Raw genomic sequence first — 20,344 nt, 5'->3', positions numbered from 1 at the left:
TAAGAGTGCTGCATCCCTCTGCAAGATATCTCACTATTTTTGTCTTTTCTGAGCCTGTCAAGTCCTTCTTTTGACCCATTTTGCCAAAGGAAAGGAAGTTGCCTAATAATTATGCACACCTGATATAGGGTGTTGATGTCATTAGACCACACCCCTTCTCATTACAGAGATGCACATCACCTAATATGCTTAATTGGTAGTAGGCTTTCGAGCCTATACAGCTTGGAGTAAGACAACATGCATAAAGAGGATGATGTGGTCAAAATACTAATTTGCCTAATAATTCTGCACTCCCTGTACATATTTCAATATATATATGACGTTTTTGTAAAAGATATGTCTATACCTATATATATATATAATTATACAGATATATTTAGGAATATATATTTAAAAATTCATAGAGCAAATTCTGCTATGTGCAGATCATTGGAATGTGCAATATTTATAGTAAAAAAAAACAGTATAACACTTTATAAAGAAAAAAATGAATATTGCATACATTTATCTACTTTATCTACTTGTTAGTAAAAGGCTCCAATGTATATATATATATATATATATATATATATATATATATACAGGTATCCCTCAGTTTACGCCGGAGTTAGGTTCCAGAAGGAATGGTTGTAAATCAAAACTGTTGTAAATTGAAACCCTGTTTATAATGTAAGTTAATAGGAAGTGAGGGAGATAGGTTCCAGGCCCCTCTCAAAATTGTCATAAGTAACACCTAATACATTATTTTTAAATCTTTGAAATTAAGACTTAAAATGCTAAACAGCATTATAAACCTAATAAAATAATCACACAACACAGAATATATAATTAAACACAGTTAAATGAACAAAAACATTTGCTAAACAGTATTATAAACCTAATAAAATAATTACACAACACAGACTTAACTTGCATTTTTCTGCAAACAGTTCTTTCTATGCATTCCAATCTGGACTGATTTATAGACAGGAAGATCTTGTTCCTATGGAAGCTGCTCGATATTTCAGGTCTGGTTAAACTGATTAATTTCAGCTTGCTTGGCTTTGCTGCAACACAAGCGGACAGCTCCACCTACTGGCTATTTTAATAAATGCACAGCTTCTCAATGTTCTCAATAGCAGTCACATGACTGGAAAAAAAGGTTGTTATTGTGAAACGGTGTAAATTAAACCGTTGTAAAATGAGGGCCACCTGTATATATATATATATATATATATATGTGTGTGTCTGTGTGTGTTTATATGTGTATATATGTCAATAAATACATATATACACATATAAATACATAAATACATCTGTACACACATATAATCATATTTATATATAGACTCACAGGCCACTTTATTAGGTACACCTTGCTAGTACTGGGTTGGACCCCCTTTTGCCTTCAGAACTACCTTAATTATTCGTAGCATAGATTCAACAAGGTGTTGGTAACATTCCTCAGACATTTTGGTACATATTGAAATGATAGCATCATGCAGTTGCTGCAGATTTGTCGGCTGCACATTCATGATGCAAATCTCCCGTTCCACCACATCCCAAAGGTGCTCTATTGGATTGAGATCTGGTGACTGCGGAGGCCATTGGAGTACACTGAAGTAATTGTCATGTCCAATAAACCAGTTTGAGATGATCTGAGCTTTGCGACACGGAGCATTATCCTACTGGAAGTAGCCATCAGAAGATGGGTACACTGTAGTCATAAAGGGATGGACATGGTCAGCAACAATACTCAGGTAGGCCATGGCATTAAAACGATGCTCAATAGGTACTAAGGGGCCCAAAGTGTGCCAAGAAAATATCCCCCACACCATTACATCACCACCAACCTGAACCGTTGATACAAGGCAGGATGGATCCATGCTTTCATGTTGTTTTCGCCAAATTCTGACCCCACCATCTGAATGTCGCAGCTGAAATCAAGACTCATCAGACCAGGCAACGTTTTCCCAATCTTCTATTGTCCAATTTTGGCGAGCCTGTGCGAATTGTAGCCTCAGTTTCCTGTTCTTAACTGACGGGAGAGGCACCCGCTGTGGTCTTCTGCTGCTGTAGCCCATCTGCTTCAAGGTTCAACGTGTTGTGCGTTCAGAGATGTTATTCTGCATTTCTTGCTTGTAACGAGTGGTTATTTGATTTACTGTTGCCTTTCTATCATCTCAAACCAGTCTGCCCATTCTCCTTTGAACTTTAACATCATAAAGGCATTTTTGTCCACACAACTGCCGCTCACTGGATATTTTCTCTTTTTCGGAACATTCTCTGTAAACTCTAGAGATAGTTGTGCATAAAAATCCCAGTAGATCAGCAGTTTTTTAAATACTCAGACCAGCCCGTCTAGCGCCAACAACCATGCCACGTTCAAAGTCACTTAAATCCCATTTCTTCCAGATTCTGCTGCTTGGTTTGAACTTCAGCAAGTCGTCATGCCATGTGATTGGCTGATTAGCAATTTGTGTTACCAAGCAATGGAACAGGTGTACCTCATAAAGTAGCCGGTGAGTGTGTATGTGTGTATGTATGTGTGTGTGTGTGTATGTATGTGTATATATATATATATATATATATATATATATATATATATATATATATATATATATATATATATATATATATATAGGACTCCCATCACAAAAAAACACGTTTTTTTTTTTTATCCTATCTTGACATTTGACAAAAGCGTAACGGTACACCGAAACGTTATGTCTTTTTATTGATGAATTGAAATAAATGCTATATTTTATGAAGACCAGCGAGTGCCCTTTTTGTGATGGGAGTTCTAATTTATTTGTAAAGTGCACCCTGGCAGCTGAAACACTTTGTAAGGTGCTTATCCTTCCTTGGGGATTTGTTCATTTATATATATATATATATATATATATATATATATATATATATATATATATATATATATATATATATATATATATATATATATATATATATGTATCTTTATGTTAAAGCCTTTTTCATTCCTTTTTTTTCTAACACCTGAGACCTCATATCTTTGAGCCAACTTTTTTGTTCAATATTTTTATCAGATAGTGTTATAATGAGTGTAACTGTACTTTTAACTAGATTTTTAATGTGTTTTGTGACACTTTTTTGTCTTGTGTAACAGTTAACCAGAGCTCTGAGGTCATGGCAATCATTCTAGTGTAAATCGTGATTGTGCTTACGCATTTGCATTTTCTTTCAACTTGTAATATGAGTGCTCCTTCCAACCCACACTACAGCCACAATAAAACTGATATTTCTTGCACGAACAGTTAGCGCACCACTTGTAATTTAGCACACCACTTGTAATCCAGTCCTCAGTTTGTATCCAATCCTAATTGAAATAACAATAATCTGTAAGCTGCTGAAAAAACACAGCATCCTACTGATAAATGCATACAATACTCACTGTCTGAACACAAAATCCTATTGTATAAGAATATACAATACCCACTGCAATATAATATGTGAAAATCAAAGTATCAGTGCTTACCATCTAAATGATTATCCTACAATAAATACATCTAATTTTTGCATATTCATGTCAGTCATTAAAGGGTCTAACGCTCACTTTGCAGCCGCAACTTTTCCATACCGCAGATCCCCCTACGCCAATTGTGTATCCTATCTTTTCAATATGATCTTTCTAACGCCGGTATTTAGAGTCGTGGCTGAAGTGAGCGTTAGAAATCTAACGACAAAACTCCAGCCGCAGAAAAAAAACAGGAGTTAAGAGCTTTTTGGGCTAACGCCGGTTCATAAAGCTCTTAACTACTGTGCTCTAAAGTACACTAACACCCATAAACTACCTATGTACCCCTAAACCGAGGTCCCTCCACATCGCTGCCACTCTATTAAATTTTTTAACCCCTAATCTGCCGACCGCACACCGCCGCCACCTACGTTATCCCTATGTACCCCTAATCAGCTGCCCCTAATACCGCCGACCCCTATATTATATTTATTAACCCCTAATCTGCCGCCCCCGCTATCGCTGACCCCTGCATATTTTTTTTAACTCCTAATCTGCCACTCCGTACACAGCCGCAACCTACATTATACCTATGTACCCCTAATCTACTGCCCCTAACACCGCCAACCCCTATATTATATGTATTAACCCCTAATCTGCCGTCCCCAACGTCGCCTCCACCTACCTACAATAATGCACGTGCGCGCATTAGCCACACTGACACCAATGAAAAAGGAAGGGGAAAAAAAGTTGTTGTTTTTTTTTTACATATAAAAGGATCTGGGAGGGGGAGGGGTGGGGGTATTGTGGGGGGGGCTGCTACACTACAGAAATAATTAAACATACAAATAAAAGTTATAAATAAAATTAAAATAGTTTGGTTTGTGGGGCCAAACTGGGTACTGGCAGACAGCTGCCAGTACCCAAGATGGAGGTAATTAGGTAGGGGAGAGGGTTAGAGAGCTGGAGGGGGGGGTCAGGGAGGTTGGTGCTAAGGCAGGGGTCCATCACAACTAAAATATTTTATAATTTTTATTTAAAAAAAAAAAAAAACTTTTATTTTGTACTGGCAGACTTTCTGCCAGTACTTAAGATGGCGGGAACAATTGTGGGGTGGGGTAGGGAAGAGAGCTGTTTGGGAGGGATCAGGGGGTGGGATGTGTCAGGTGGGAGGCTGATCTCTAAAATTAACCCTGCAAGCTCCCTACAAGCTACCTAATTTAACCCCTTCACTGCTGGGCATAATTCACGTGTGGTGCGCAGCAGCATTTAGCGGCCTTCTAATTACCAAAAAGCAACGCCAAAGCCATATAAATCTGCTATTTCTGAACAAAGGGGATCCCAGAGAAGCTTTTACAACAATTTCTGCCATAATAGCACAAGCTGTTTGTAAATAATTTCAGTGAGAAACCTAAAATTGTGAAAAATGTAAAGTTTTTTTTTTTTATTTGCTTGCATTTGGCGGTGAAATGGTGGCATAAAATATACCAAAATGGGCCTAGATCAATACTTGGGGTTGTCTACTACACTACACTAAAGCTAAAATTAACCCTACAAGCTCCCTACAAGCTCCCTAATTCATAGTTGCCAACAGTCCCTGATTTCCAGGGACAATCCCTGGATTTTGCTGTATGTCCCTGGATTTTTTTGTCCCTGGAAATGTCCCTGGAAATGCTACCTCTTTTGCCCAACATTTGGTGTATAGAAACATAGAAACATAGATATTGACGGCAGATAAGAGCCATAGGCCCAGCAAGTCTGCCCGACCTTACCTAACAGTATAAACTTATCTAGTTCGTAGGATAGCCTTATGCTTGTCCCATGCATTTTTAAAGTCCCCCATATATATACATATATAGATAGATGTAGTTTATTATTTAAATGTAATTAATTCCTAATGCAATAGTGTTATTATTATTGAATGGGTTCACATATTATTTGTCTGCCTAATTTTAATGCTGTGTTATAAAAATAACTATATGCCCAGAATGTGTTCCAGAGACTGGGTAGGTGTAAGAGCTTGGTGCTGTAATCTGTATAATAAACTATTGATAAGTCTAAATTGTACTATTCCTGGGTGTGTTTTGATTGCAGAACTGAGTGGGCGGAGCAGTTGAACAGTAGGTCGTCAATACTCCAGTAACCCGCTTGCTTGCTCTGCTGCAAAGTGTCCCTGGAATTTTTTTTGAAATGTTGGCAACTATGCCTAATTAACCCCTTCACTCCTGGACATAATACACATGTGGTGCGCAGCGGCATTTAGCGGCCTTCTAATTACCAAAGAGCAACCACAAAGCCATATAAGTCTGTTATTTCTGAAAAAGGGGATCCCAGAGAAGCATTTACAACCATTTGTGCCATAATTGCAGAAGCTGTTTGTAAATAATTTCAGTGGGAAACCTAAAGTTTGTGACAAAATTTGTGAAAAAGTGAACTTTTTTTTTTTTTTATTGCATTTGGCGGTGAAATGGTGGCATGAAATATACCAAAATGGGCCTAGATCAATACTTTGGGATGTCTTCTAAAACAAAATATATACATGTCAAGGGATATTCAGGTATTCCTGACAGATATCAGGGTTCCAAAGTAACTAGCGCTAATTTTGAAAAAAAGTGGTTTGGAAATAGCAAAGTGCTACTTGTATTTATTGCCCCATAAATTGCAAAAAAAGCAAAGAACATGTAAACATTGGGTATTTCTAAACTCAGGACAAAATTTATAAGCTATTTAGCATGGGTGTTTTTTGGTGATTGTAGATGTGTAACAGATTTTGGGGGTCAAAGTTAGAAAAAGTGTGTTTTTTTCCATTTTTTCCTCATATTTTATCATTTTTTTTTAGTAAATTATAAGATATGATGAAAATAATGGTATCTTTAGAAAGTCCATTTAATGACAAGAAAAACGGTATATAATATGTGTGGGTACAGTAAACGAGTAAGAGGAAAATTACAGCTAAACACAAACACAGCAGAAATGTAAAAATAGCCATTGTCATTAAGGGTAAGAAAATTGAAAAATGGTCCGGTCATTAAGGGGTTAAAGCTAAATACTTACCTGTAAAATAAATCCTAATATAGCTACAATATAAATTATAATTATATTGTAGCTATTTTAGGATTAATATTTATTTTACAGGCAACTTTGTAATTATTTTAACCAGGTACAATAGCTATTAAATAGTTAATAACTATTTAATAGTTACCTAGTTAAAATAATTACAAAATTACCTGTAAAATAAATCCTAACCTAAGTTACAATTAAACCTAACACTACACTATCAATAAATTAATTAAATAAAATACCTACAATTAAATCTAACACTACACTATCAATAAATTAATTACATGAAATACCTACAAATAAATACAATGAAATAAACAGATTGATCGGAACAGCCAATAGAATGCGAGCTCAATCTGATTGGCTGATTGGATCAGCCAATCGGATTGAACTTGAATCTGATTGGCTGATTCCATCAGCCAATCAGAATTTTCCTACCTTAATTCCGATTGGCTGATAGAATCCTATCAGCCAATCGGAATTCGAGGGACGCCATCTTGGATGACGTCCCTTAAAGGAACCGTCATTCGTCGGGAAGTCGTTGGTGAAGATGGATGTTCCACGTCGGCGGGATGAACTACATAGATCCGGAAGAAAGAAGATTGAAGATGCCGCTTGATAGAAGACTTCAGTCGGATCATGGACCTCTTCAGCTCCCGCTTGGATGAAGACTTCAGCCGGATCATGGACATCTTCAGCCCCCCGCATGGGCTTGGATCAAGACATCGGAGGCTCTTCTGGATCGATCGGTGAACCCGGCATGGTGAAGACAAGGTAGGGAGATCTTCAGGGGCTTAGTGTTAGGTTTATTTAAGGGGGGTTTGGGTTAGATTAGGGGTATGTGGGTGGTGGGTTGTAATGTTGGGGGGGGTATTGTATGGTTTTTTTTTACAGGCAAAAGAGCTGAATTCTTTGGGGCATGCCCCGCAAAGGGCCCTTTTCAGGGCTGGTAAGGTAAAAGAGCTTTTCTATTTTAATTTTAGAATAGGGTAGGGCATTTTTTTATTTTGGGGGTCTTTGTTATTTTATTAGGGGGCTTAGAGTAGGTGTAATTAGTTTAAAATTGTTGTAATATTTTTCTAATGTTTGTAAATATTTTTTTATTTTTTGTAACTTAGTTCTTTTTTATTTTTTGTACTTTAGTTAGTTTATTTCATTGTATTTATTTGTAGGTATTTCATGTAATTAATTTATTGATAGTGTAGTGTTAGGTTTAATTGTAACTTAGGTTAGGATTTATTTTACAGGTAATTTTGTAATTATTTTAACTAGGTAACTATTAAATAGTTATTAACTATTTAATAGCTATTGTACCTGGTTAAAATAATTACAAAGTTGCCTGTAAAATAAATATTAATCCTAAAATAGCTACAATATAATTATAATTTATATTGTAGCTATATTAGGATTTATTTTACAGGTAAGTATTTAGCTTTAAATAGGAATAATTTATTTAATAAGAGTTAATTTATTTCGTTAGATTTAAATTATATTTAACTTAGAGGGGTGTTAGTGTTAGGGTTAGACTTAGCTTTAGTGGTTAATACATTTATTAGAGTAGCTGTGAGGTCCGGTCGGCAGATTAGGGGTTAATTATTGTAGTTAGGTGGAGACGACGTTGGGGGCGGCAGATTAGGGGTTAATAAATATAATATAGGGGTCGGCGGTGTTAGGGGCAGCAGATTAGGGGTACATAGGTATAATGTAGGTTGCGGCGGTGTACGGAGCGGCAGATTAGGGGTTAAAAAAAATATGCAGGGGTCAGCAATAGTGGGGGCGGCAGATTAGGGGTTAATAAGTGTAATGCTAGGGGTGTTTAGACTCGGGGTACATGTTAGAGTGTTAGGTGCAGACTTAGGAAGTGTTTCCCCATAGGAAACAATGGGGCTGTGTTAGGAGCTGAACGCTGCTTTTTTGCAGGTGTTAGGTTTTTTTTCAGCTCAAACTGCCCCATTGTTTCCTATGGAGGAATCGTGCACGAGCACGTTTTTGAAGCTGGCCGCGTCCGTAAGCACCGCTGGTATCGAGAGTTGCAGTGGCGGTAAATATGCTATACGCTCCCTTTTTGGAGCCTAACGCAGCCCTTCTGTGAACTCTATATACCAGCGGTATTTAAAAGGTGCGGGAGAAAAAAAGCACGCGTAGCTAACGCACCCCTTTGGCCGCAGAACTCTAAATCTAGCCGGAAGATTGTAACAAACTAACATATACATATGTGATCCATATAAAAAATATACATATATATACTCAGGGCTTTTTTGGAAAAAAAAGGTGCCGGTACTCTTTGATAAGCATGGGAATACAAATGCCTCGTTAGCAACCAAACGCAGAAGAAGGCGGCCGCTCGCGGCATTTGGCTCTTTTCTGAGCTGGTTATCTTCTTGTGAGAGTGCAACACACTTTAGTAATGCCCATACCTACTTATTGATGTATAATACAGACACTCATACAGCATAGCTCACACACACGCACACGTGCACACACAGTGTTACCTTCCCACACTCATACAGCACAGCTCACACACGTGCACACACACTGTTACCTTCCCATACTCATACAGCACAGCTCACACACACACACACGTGCACACACACTGTTACCTTCCCACACTCATACAGCACAGGTCACACACACACACACGTGCACACACACTGTTACCTTCCCACACTCATACAGCACAGCTCACACGCACACACACTGTTACCTTCCCGCACTCATACAGCACAGCTCACACACACACACACCCTGTTACCTTCCCACACTCATACAGCACAGCTCACACACACACACTGTTACCTTCCCACACTCATACAGTATAGCTCACACACACATGCGCACACACACTGTTACCTTCCCACACTCATACAGCATAGCTCACACACACACACACACAGTGTTACCTTCCCACACTCATACAGCACAGCTCACACACACACAATGTTACCTTCCCACACTCATACAGCACAGCTCACACGCACACACACATGCGCACACACACTGTTACCTTCCCACACTCATACAGCATAGCTTACACACACACACACACACACAGTGTTACCTTCCCATACTCATACAGCACAGCTCACACACACACTGTTACCTTCCCACACTCATACAGCACAGCTCACACACACACACACATGCTGACACACACTGTTACCTTCCCACACTCATACAGCATAGCTCACACACACACACTGTTACCTTCCCACACTCATACAGCATAGCTCACACACACACAAACACACAGTGTTACCTTCCCACACTCATACAGCACAGCTCACACACACACTGTTACCTTCCCACACTCATACAGCACAGCTCACACACACACACACATGCTCACACACACTGTTACCTTCCCACACTCATACAGCATAGCTCACACACACATACACATGCTCACACACACTGTTACCTTCCCACACTCATACAGCATAGCTCACACACACATACTGTTACCTTCCCACACTCATACAGCACAGCTCACACTAGCTGGATAGGACGGCTGCTTCCTTTAGCAGCAGAAGGCCCCTCACTCCCCACAGCCAAGAGGAGGGCCACTGACACACTTAATCATTTTGTGTGTTTGATGCATTACTTTATAATTTATAGTTTATATAAACTGTGAAACTGTCACCCCAGGGACCAGCACATCTTTAATTACACAGCACATGAAAAACTCAGGGCTTTTTACCTTATTGAAAATAATAACAGTGAGGCAGAAAGCTTTTCTGTTTACATGATCTCTACCCTTCCCCTTCCCCAACTGTGGATTTGGTTTCATTCTCAAAGACAGGACAGAGAAAGTACAGATCTGTGTAGGAACAGAATAACATACAGTGCCTGTTGTGCAGGGGAAGAGGAGACAAGCAGTTTTCTTATTGCAGTGTGTGTTGTGTGGGCCAGCAATCTCCCTATGCAGTATGAGGTGCCGGCAGTGGCTTTTATAGGTTTTGTGCTGCCCTAGGCACTCAAGATTCTGCTGCCACCACCTCTCCAAGTTTTAGGCTGTTTCTGACATTTCCAAACTTTATATAGCCAATAATACCTTGTAGAAAGCCAGTAATTGCACATGCAGATAGACGTCACCATATATAAATACAGAGGATACAATAGCCAGCAATCTTGCATACAGAGTGTAGGTATACAATCTATTAGACAGGTACCTTACTTCAAACTGCGTGCTGAGACAGAGCTGCTTCAAACAGTTTGTTCTGTGAGGGAGGATGGTGGTGGATAGTGTCACGTGGCAGCAGAGCTACATACCTACACTAACATATACACAGCTACAGCGTTGGACACATATAAACAGACACACACATATCTACCTATTGCTGCAATATATAAATGCAGAATTCTTGAAACAATACTAGGCAAGTGTGATGATTTTTATAATGTATTAGCAAACAGCAAGGTGAGAGAACAAGAATACAGACTTTATTCAGCAGCATCCATCTTAACAACAACTGCCCGTCCCCTCCGTTCACTAAAATGTTAACTGTTTATAATGCACAGAGTGAATTAAGCATAACTACTGAACTTGAAATATAACATAAAGCATACACATCATTACATCTTCCCCTCCCCTTCAAATATGAAACACTTAATATGAGACAAAGTCTTCCCATATTTTTGGTTTAATAGCTCGACCATAGCGAGAGAAAGTAACTGCTGGCTCACTAGCAGTACAATCGGTGTCAAGTTGAGAGTCATTCCCAGCATTATCGCAAGCTGATACACTTATGTTGTCGTCAAAATCCACAGTAGACTTTATATTCATGTTAGGGAATTCTGTGCATTCATTGCTTTGCTCTTTATTGTCATTGCTGCTTGGTTCCCCGAGTAAAGTATCAGCTGCAGTGTCTGGTCAAAGATGACGCCTGTTGCGTCTCAGTTTCTGTCCACACTTGGTTTTGATTACATATGACCTTGGCGAATTAGCTTCACTGACAATACGAGCGGGTTCCCATGTAACCCCAGTGACTGTGTCTCACAGCTTGCCCAGCCCTGAGTGGACAAAGTAACTTGGTAGATTTGTCAAAATACAGCTTTTGCTTTTTCATGTTTATTTTCCTCTGACCTGTTACCTGATCCTGTGGGATAGTCTGAGGCTGCAATTTCTGTGGTGCAATAGGCACTGTGGTCCCCAGTGCTCTACCCATGAGCAGCTGTGCAGGTGAACATAAACCCTCCATGGGTGTTGCACGATAGTTTAACAGACCTAGGTACACATTCTGCCCTGATGATTGTGCTTTTCGGATAATGGATTTGGCTATGCCTACATACTTCTCAGCTAAACCATTGACCTGTGAGTGATACAGACTTATTGGTTTGTGCCTGACTCCCCATTCACGCAGAAAGCACTGGAATTCAGCACTTGAGAATTGCGGGCCATTATCAGACACAAGTTCTTCACACACTCCATGTCTCGAGAGTATTGTTTTGAAAGCCCATATGATTGCTGATGCTTTTAGATTTCTCAGCTGTACTAGCTCAAAGATTTTGCTGTAGTAATCTACTACTATCAGGTAGTGGTTGTCCTCAAAATTAAAAATATCTGTGGCCAGTCTCTGCCATTCCCGTGAAGGAGTGTTCCATGGTGTGAGAGGTTCTTTTGCATTGATTTTTTGAAATGTCTGGCAGGTTTCACATGTCTTCAGAAGTGTCTCAATATCAAGGTTCAAATTAGGCCAGTAAACCACATCCCATGCTTTGCGCTTACAAAGAGTAATACCCAAATGTCCCTGGTGAATTTGCTGCAGTACTTCTGCCTGCTGTGATTACGGTCACCCATGAATATGATATCCGTATGAAAGGATAGTTCATTTCTCACAGGCCAGAATCCCTGCAACTCAGGAGAAAGCTTCTTTCGTTTTTCTGGCCAGCCATTGCACATGACATGAATTAGTTTTTCTAGTACTTTATACTGTTTGGTATCTTGTCTAATTTTTTCCAGCCGTACATCAGCTATTGTGACAATCTGCCTTAGCAGAAAACTATGCAGTGTTGTAATAAGGTTATGTGTCTCTTTTCTGTTAAACCAGGCAATATTGACTTAGGATCACCTGTTAGAACAGTTAGTGAGAAGTTACTGATAAAGATATAAACCCTATAACAAGATCCTAGGTAGAAATCCTATGAGATGTTACAGAGCAGAGTATGATAGAAACTTATAAGTTCCTTGCTGATGTGGTTAATGAATAGTGTCAATAAATGTGAGCCTAATATATATAACACAGTTGGTGTCACTTTAAATATAAGGGTTCAGAGTCTCAGATGATAATAAGATGGTAGAATCCACTTCACGCACTCACACACTCATAAAATATTTACATTCCATATGCCCTATTCCACTCTTCCATGAAAGTCAATAGCAACGGATCAGAATTAAACTTGGCTTTAAATATAATACACAAGCCAGACTGAGAGTGCTTTAAAGCACAAGATATTAGGCAAAGTGGCAAGAGTTAAGACACAGAGGATACTGAGCGTTATACCTGAATGTCCGATCAGGTCGGCGACGGTAGTGTGAGTGCGGCTTCCGGAACGCTGGGAAAGTAGATCCGGCGGCTCCTTAATTCAGTTGGGGTTTTCAGAGTCCATTTTCAGAGCAGCAGGAAAATGTTGGTAATCAAACTGGTGAAACAGAAACACAAAAGGAATTGCTGAGGTACACGGAAAACGTGTAGATGAGAGATATCTTAGAGTTTGCTGGAATTAAGCGAGTCAGGCTAGAAAGGTTATGGCTAAGATAACCAACTAGCTAGTTCAATTTTCAGGCAAAAAATTATGGTCCTATGGCTGCTATACTGTAAATAGGGTGGATCCATTAGAAGCCGGGATATACCTTAAAGGTATATCACATACTCCCCCCATTAAGGACGCCCCGCACAGAGTCAGGAGAGGGCTTCAATGGATACCTCCGGTGAAACAAATGTACCAGACGAGGAGCATGTACTTCAGAATGGCAATGCCAAGAGTTATCCTCCGGACCGAAACCCTTCCACTTCAATAGGTATTCCAAATGACGACCCCAGATTCTGGAATCCAAAACCCTTTCAACCTCATACTCCTCCTGGTCATCAATCAGTAGAGCAGGAGGGGTTTGATCAGATTCATGATTAGTAGACTTATACGGCTTTATCAGAGATACATGAAATGTGGGGTGAATTCTATACGAAGGGGGAAGCTTTAATCTGACAGTAGAAGGATTCACAATCTTATCTACCACAAACGGTCCCATGAACTGGTTCGCCAACTTCTTTGAGGGCACCTGAACCTTTAGATTTTTAATCGAAAGTAGAACTTTGTCACCCACCTTGTACTCAGGACTGGGTCTATGATGTAAATTGTAGTAGTGCTTCTGGTAATCCTTGGCTTCCAAGAGATGTGCTTTAACCAACGCTAATCTTTCCTGTAGTTTGAGTGAGTAGTCCTTCGCACCAGGTGAATTTACTTCTGTCTTGGATATCAGTATAGTGGTCGGATGATAACCGTATGTAACAAAGAATGGTGTAATTTTTGTTGATGAGGATATTGAGTTATTATATGAAAACTCAGCCATGGGTAAATAATCCATCCAATCATCCTGTAAGTGCGATATATAACAACGTAAATATTGCTCTAACGTTTGATTCAACTTTTCTGTCATCCCATTTGTTTGTGGATGGAATGCTGTTGAGTATCTGGGGTTTATTTTCAGCAGTTTACATAGAGACCTCCAAAATGCTGAGGTAAATTGTGTACCCCTGTCTGTGATGATATTTGTAGGAAGACCATGTAGTTTTACTATGTGTTTGAGAAAAACATTAGCGGTTGTGTGAGCGTTTGGTAGGCTTTTAAATGGTATGAAATTACCCATTTTCGTTAAGTGATCTATCACAACTAATATAGTGTTATACTGTTGTAATTTGGGCAAATCTACAATGAAGTCCATCTAGATCGTGGACCAGGGCTTATCAGGCACAGGCAGGGGGGTCAACAATCCGATGGGTCCTCTATGATCTATTTTATTTCTGGCGCATATATCACAGGAAGAAACATAGTCATGAATATCCTGATCCATCTGTGGCCACCAGAAATTTCTTCTTGTTTTTTCTATGGTTTTTTGTATACCAGTATGACCCGATAATGGGTTGTCGTGTGTGTCTTTTAGGATTTGGCCTATTAATGGTTTCGGTATGTACAAACGATTTTTGTGATAATAGAGACCTGTCTCTGAGTCTTTATTACAATTATTAGGTTGTGTGTTTTCTTTCTCTAGAGCTTTTTTGATGTCCACTTCTAAAGGAGTAAGAACTCCAATGAATTTTTCAATTGGTATGATAGGAGTTAAAGTTTCTTGTTGTGTTAACTCCTGTACCCTTGAGAGAGCATCTGCCTGGGTGTTTAGATGCCCTGGTCTGTACGTGATTAGGAAGTTAAACCTGTCCAGAAATAGAGACCATCTTACTTGTCGGGCAGATAAGGTCTTACTTTTCTTTAAGTATTCTAGATTCTTATGATCAGTGAATACTTTAAATGGTTCCTTGGTTCCTTCTAAAAGATGTCTCCATTGTTCAAGGGACGTTTTTATAGCTAGTAATTCTTTGTCACCTATACTATAATTGTTTTCGGCTGAAGTGAATCTTCTGGAATAAAAGGCAACTGGGTACATTTCCGTCTGTTCTTTATTGTATTGTGACAAAACGGCACCAATTCCTGAACTGGAGGCGTCTACCTCTAACACATATTGCAGATTGTTGTCGGGCATGTGTAGAAGAGGAGCTTTAGTGAACTGTTCTTTTAGACAATCAAAAGCAGATTGTGCCTGATCTGTCCACTTATATCTTTGTTTCCTGCTGGTTAGTTTGGTTAAAGGTTTTACAATATTGGAAAAGTTGTTAATAAACTTTCGATAATAATTCGCGAATCCTATAAATCTTTGTAAAGCTCGTATTGATCTCGGTATTGGCCACTGTACTACAGCTAAAACTTTTTCAGGGTCCATTTGGATTCTATTAGGTGTTATAATGTATCCGAGGAACTTAATTCTGTTCACGTGGAAAAGACATTTTTCTTTTTTGGCATATAGCTTATGTTCCTTCAATCTTGTTAAGACCCATCGTACATGTTTCTCATGTTCTTGCTGTGTCCTTGAGTAGATTAGAATATCGTCTAGATATATAATGACACAGATATCCATGATATCGTGAAATATTTCATTTATGAAGTGTTGAAAAGTGGCTGGGGCATTACTTAACCCAAAAGGCATGACATTATACTGATATAAGAAGAAAAAATGGGGTTTTATTTAGCAGCGCTAAATAAAGCTAGGAAATGATGATACCAATCTAACTTATGTTTATGTTTCCACCATTTAGTTCTCTTTGAGGGAAGAACTTTTTTAGCAGCAGGAATCCACCTTTAGGCGCTCCTATCACACTACACATTATACTGATATAATCAATATCTGGTCCGAAATGCGGTCTTCCACTCGTCTCCTTGTTTCATCCTGATAAGGTTGTAAGCACCTTTTAAATCCAACTTTGTTGAAATGTTTGCTCCTTTTAAACGTTCTATCAACTCTGGTATTAGCGGTAATGGATATCTATTTTTTATTGTTATAGTGTTGAGAGCCCTGTAGTCAATTATGGGCCTTAGAGTTTTGTCTTTATTTTTAACCAGGAACATGCCTGCAGCTGCTGGGGAGGTTGAGTGGGATATAAATCCCTTTCTCAAATTGTCATCTAAATATGTCCTTAAGAATTTTAATTCCTCCTGTGATAGAGGATAAATCTTTCCATGTGGTATCTGTGACCCAGGAATTAGATCTATTGGACAGTCGAATTTTCTATGAGGTGATAAGTTTTCTGCTTCTTTCATATTGAAAACCTCTGCCAGATCCTGATATAGCCCTGGTATCCCTGTCTCGAGTGACGCTATAATGTTATGAGGGTAACATGTGTTTATACAGTATGGAGAATTAAGTGTAAGTTCAGAGTGCTGCCAATCTATTTTCGGGTTATGTTGTTGTAACCATGTATACCCTAAAATAAAATGATGTAGAGCAATGGGAATCACATCAAACATGACATATTCTGTGTGACCTTTGTAAGTTGTGGTAAGCAAAGGTATGGTGTGATGTGTAATGGGACCTTTTTTTATCAAAGTACCATCTATTGACTTGACATACACTGGATTTTGCTTGCACACTAAGGGTATTTTATTTTTAACAACATATTCAGAATCTACGTAATTTCCTGATGCGCCTGAGTCAATCAACGCCCTGGATTGGATATTTTCCTGATCCCACTGCAAAGAGAGAAGTAAAGTCAATTGATTATTGTCTGGGATATGAGAAATGTAGTTATGTATATTTTGCTTACCCTTCTTTTGTTTCTGAAGCAAAGGGCAGACTGACACGGTGTGCTCTTTGTTTGCACAATACAAACATTAATTTTCAAGTCTTCTTCTCGTCTTCTCCTCAGTTGTGAGTGGTCCCTTAATAACTCCAATTTCCATTGGTGTAGAACTTGTATGAGGTTTTTCTGATGCAGATGTATAATTAAATGATCTCCTTGCAGTAACATCATATGTAGCCTTTTCTGCCCGCCTCTCTCTGAGTCTTCTATCTATGGAAGTACTTAGTTTTATCAAAGCTGGTAAATTGTCAGGTAAATCTTGGCGTGACAACTCATCTTTTAGTGTTTCAGAATCTATACTGGTTTTTAAGGCTAACCTGGTTCCACTGTGAATCCACTGACCACATTTGAAATTCCGTGGTGTACTCCTCCACTGTACGCTTTCCCTGTTTGAGGGAGCGTAGTTTTGATTCTGCATTTATTTGGGTGTCTGTATCTACATATAGGTTTAATATAGCTTGGAAAAAGTCCTGTAAGGATTCCAATATGGGATCATTATTTTCATAATATCTGTTTGCCCATGTTCTGGGCTCCCCTTGGAGAAATGAAATAGCGGTGCAAACCTTAATACGGTCAGTATGATATGTACGTGGACGTAATGAAAAGAGAAGTTGGCAAGCATTTTTAAAGTCTCTAAATTCGTGTCTTTTACCTGTGAATGGCTGTGGGTATTGTATGTGAGGCTCTGGAACTTCAGAGCTTTTTGTTGTCATGTAATCTTTTACTATAGCTTTTAATGCTGAATTCTCAGCTTGAACCTCAGTTAACCCATGTGCTAAATAGTCCAGTTTTTGATGGATATTGCTGAACTCATTTTTGATCTCATTTGGATCCATGGTTATCAGTCTTTCAATAACAGTAACCCAAAACCTTGTAACACTGTGGCCTGAAAATTATGTGACAATCTGCCTTAGCAGAAAACTATGCAGTGTTGTAATAAGGTTATGTGTCTCTTTTCTGTTAAACCAGGCAATATTGACTTAGGATCACCTGTTAGAACAGTTAGTGAGAAGTTACTGAAAAAGATATAAACCATATAACAAGATCCTAGGTAGAAATCCTATGATATGTTACAGAGCAGAGTATGATAGAAACTTATAAGTTCCTTGCTGATGTGGTTAATGAATAGTGTCAATAAATGTGAGCCTAATATATATAACACAGTTGGTGTCACTTTAAATATAAGGGTTCAGAGTCTCAGATGATAATAAGATGGTAGAATCCACTTCACGCACTCACACACTCATAAAATATTTACATTCCATATGCCCCAATCCACTCTTCCATGAAAGTCAATAGCAACGGATCAGAATTAAACTTGGCTTTAAATATAATACACAATACAGCTTCGTCAGCCAGACTGAGAGTGTTTTAAAGCACAAGATATTAGGCAAAGTGGCAAGAGTTAAGACACAGAGGATACTGAGCGTTATACCTGAATGTCTGATCCGGTCAGCGACGGTAGTGTGAGTGCGGCTTCCGGAACGCTGGGAAAGTAGATCCGGTGGCTCCTTAATTCAGTTGGGGTTTTCAGAGTCCGTTTTCAGAGCAGCAGGAAAATGTTGGTAATCAAACTGGTGAAACAGAAGCACAAAAGGAATTGCTGAGGTACACCGAAAACGTGTAGATGAGAGATATCTTAGAGTTTGCTGGAATTAAGCGAGTCAGGCTAGAAAGGTTATGGCTAAGATAACCAACTAGCTAGTTCAATTTTCAGGCAAAAAATTATGGTCCTAGGGCTGCTATAAATAGGGTGGATCCATTAGAAGGCGGGATATACCTTAAAGGTATATCACAGCTATTGGAATATTTGCTAGTACTGTATGTACCTGTTCTTCCAATTCAGGTTCATCCCGTGCTTCATGTCCTTCTGGAAACACCCTAGACAGCGTATCTGCCATCGGAATTTCTTTTCCTGGTTTGTATTTCACTGTGAGATCATACTGTTGTAGTTTCATAACCATCCTCTACAGGCAAGGAGGTATAGCAGATAGTGGTTTTTGCATGATGTACTCCAATGGTTTGTGATCAGTTTCCACAACCACTGGGCAACCATAGATATACTGGTGAAATTTCTCACATCCATTCACAATGGCCAACGTCTCCTTCTCAATTTGAGCATAATTGGCTTGTGTTGTTGTCAGAGCTCGTGAAGCATATGCAACAGGATGTCCTTTTTCAATTAGCACAGCACCTAACCCAAACTGGGATGCATCCACTTGAAGCACAGTGTCACAGTTTTCATCAAAATATTTCAGTATAGGCCCCGGATGTTTAGTGATCAGTTTTTTTACTTTCTCAAATGTCTTTTCCATGTTTGCATCCCAAGACCAAATAGCATCCCTTTGTAGCAATGCACGTAGTGGGGCTGTTAGCTGAGCGAGGCCCTGAGAAAACTTGGATAGATAATTAAAAATGCCTAATGATGTCTCTAGTTCCTTCCTGGAGGATGGGGCCTTCATGCTAATAACTGCTGTTATCTTCTTTGGATCAGGCTTTAAGCCCTCTTTGGTTAGAAGGTGTTCAAAATATGTAACCTCTTCTACCCCAATTTGCATTTTGTTTGGATTGAGTTTAAGATTTTTCTCCTGACACTGCTTGAGTAAGGCAATAAGGTTTTCATCATGTTCTGTACGATCCTTTCCATAAACCAGCAAATCATCAATTATTACTTCAACACCATGTAGAGCAGCAATCAATTCATGTGATTTCTTTTGAAATATCTCCTGAGCAGAAGCAATGCCGAAAGGTACCCTTGTGAAGCGCCATTGTCCAAAGGGGGAGTTGAAAGTGGTGAGGTGACTGCTGGGTTCACCTCACCACTTTCAACTCCAGATTGTGCATCTAGTACACTAAACACTGTTGCTCCTACTAGCTTGTGAGCTATATCATCTGTGGTGGGGAGTTTGTAATGGTTCTCTCATTATTACTTTGTTCAAATCACGTGGGTCAATGCAAATACGAATTGCGCCTGTGTTTTTCTTCTCTACCACAACCATAGAACTGACCCATTCTGATGGTTCTGTGACCTTTTTTACTACCCCCAACTTCTCCATCCTTGTTAGTTCTTGTTTGACTTTAGCCTCAAGAGATAGAGGTATTTTCCTTGGGGCATGAATGACAGGCTGTGCACCCTCTTTTATACGTATGCGGCTAATCCCCGGGAGGAACCCTAGGCCCTTGAATAGATCACTGTACTCACACTTTATGTTGTCCTTTGACAGTTCGCTGCACCCACCATCCACAGCCATAATGATCTTTACAAGTCCAATATCTTTACTTGTTTTGAGACCTAATACTGCTGGGGCTTTTGTTTCTATCAAACAATTGTAAAACCTTTTCAGATCCCTTGTAAAAACATTTTGCATGACAGCAACCCATCACTTTCAGCTTTTCACCACCATAT

The sequence above is a fragment of the Bombina bombina genome, chromosome 5 (assembly GCF_027579735.1).
Source record: "Bombina bombina isolate aBomBom1 chromosome 5, aBomBom1.pri, whole genome shotgun sequence".
Classification (NCBI taxonomy): Eukaryota; Metazoa; Chordata; class Amphibia; order Anura; family Bombinatoridae; genus Bombina; species Bombina bombina.
This window is presented reverse-complemented; position numbering follows the sequence as displayed.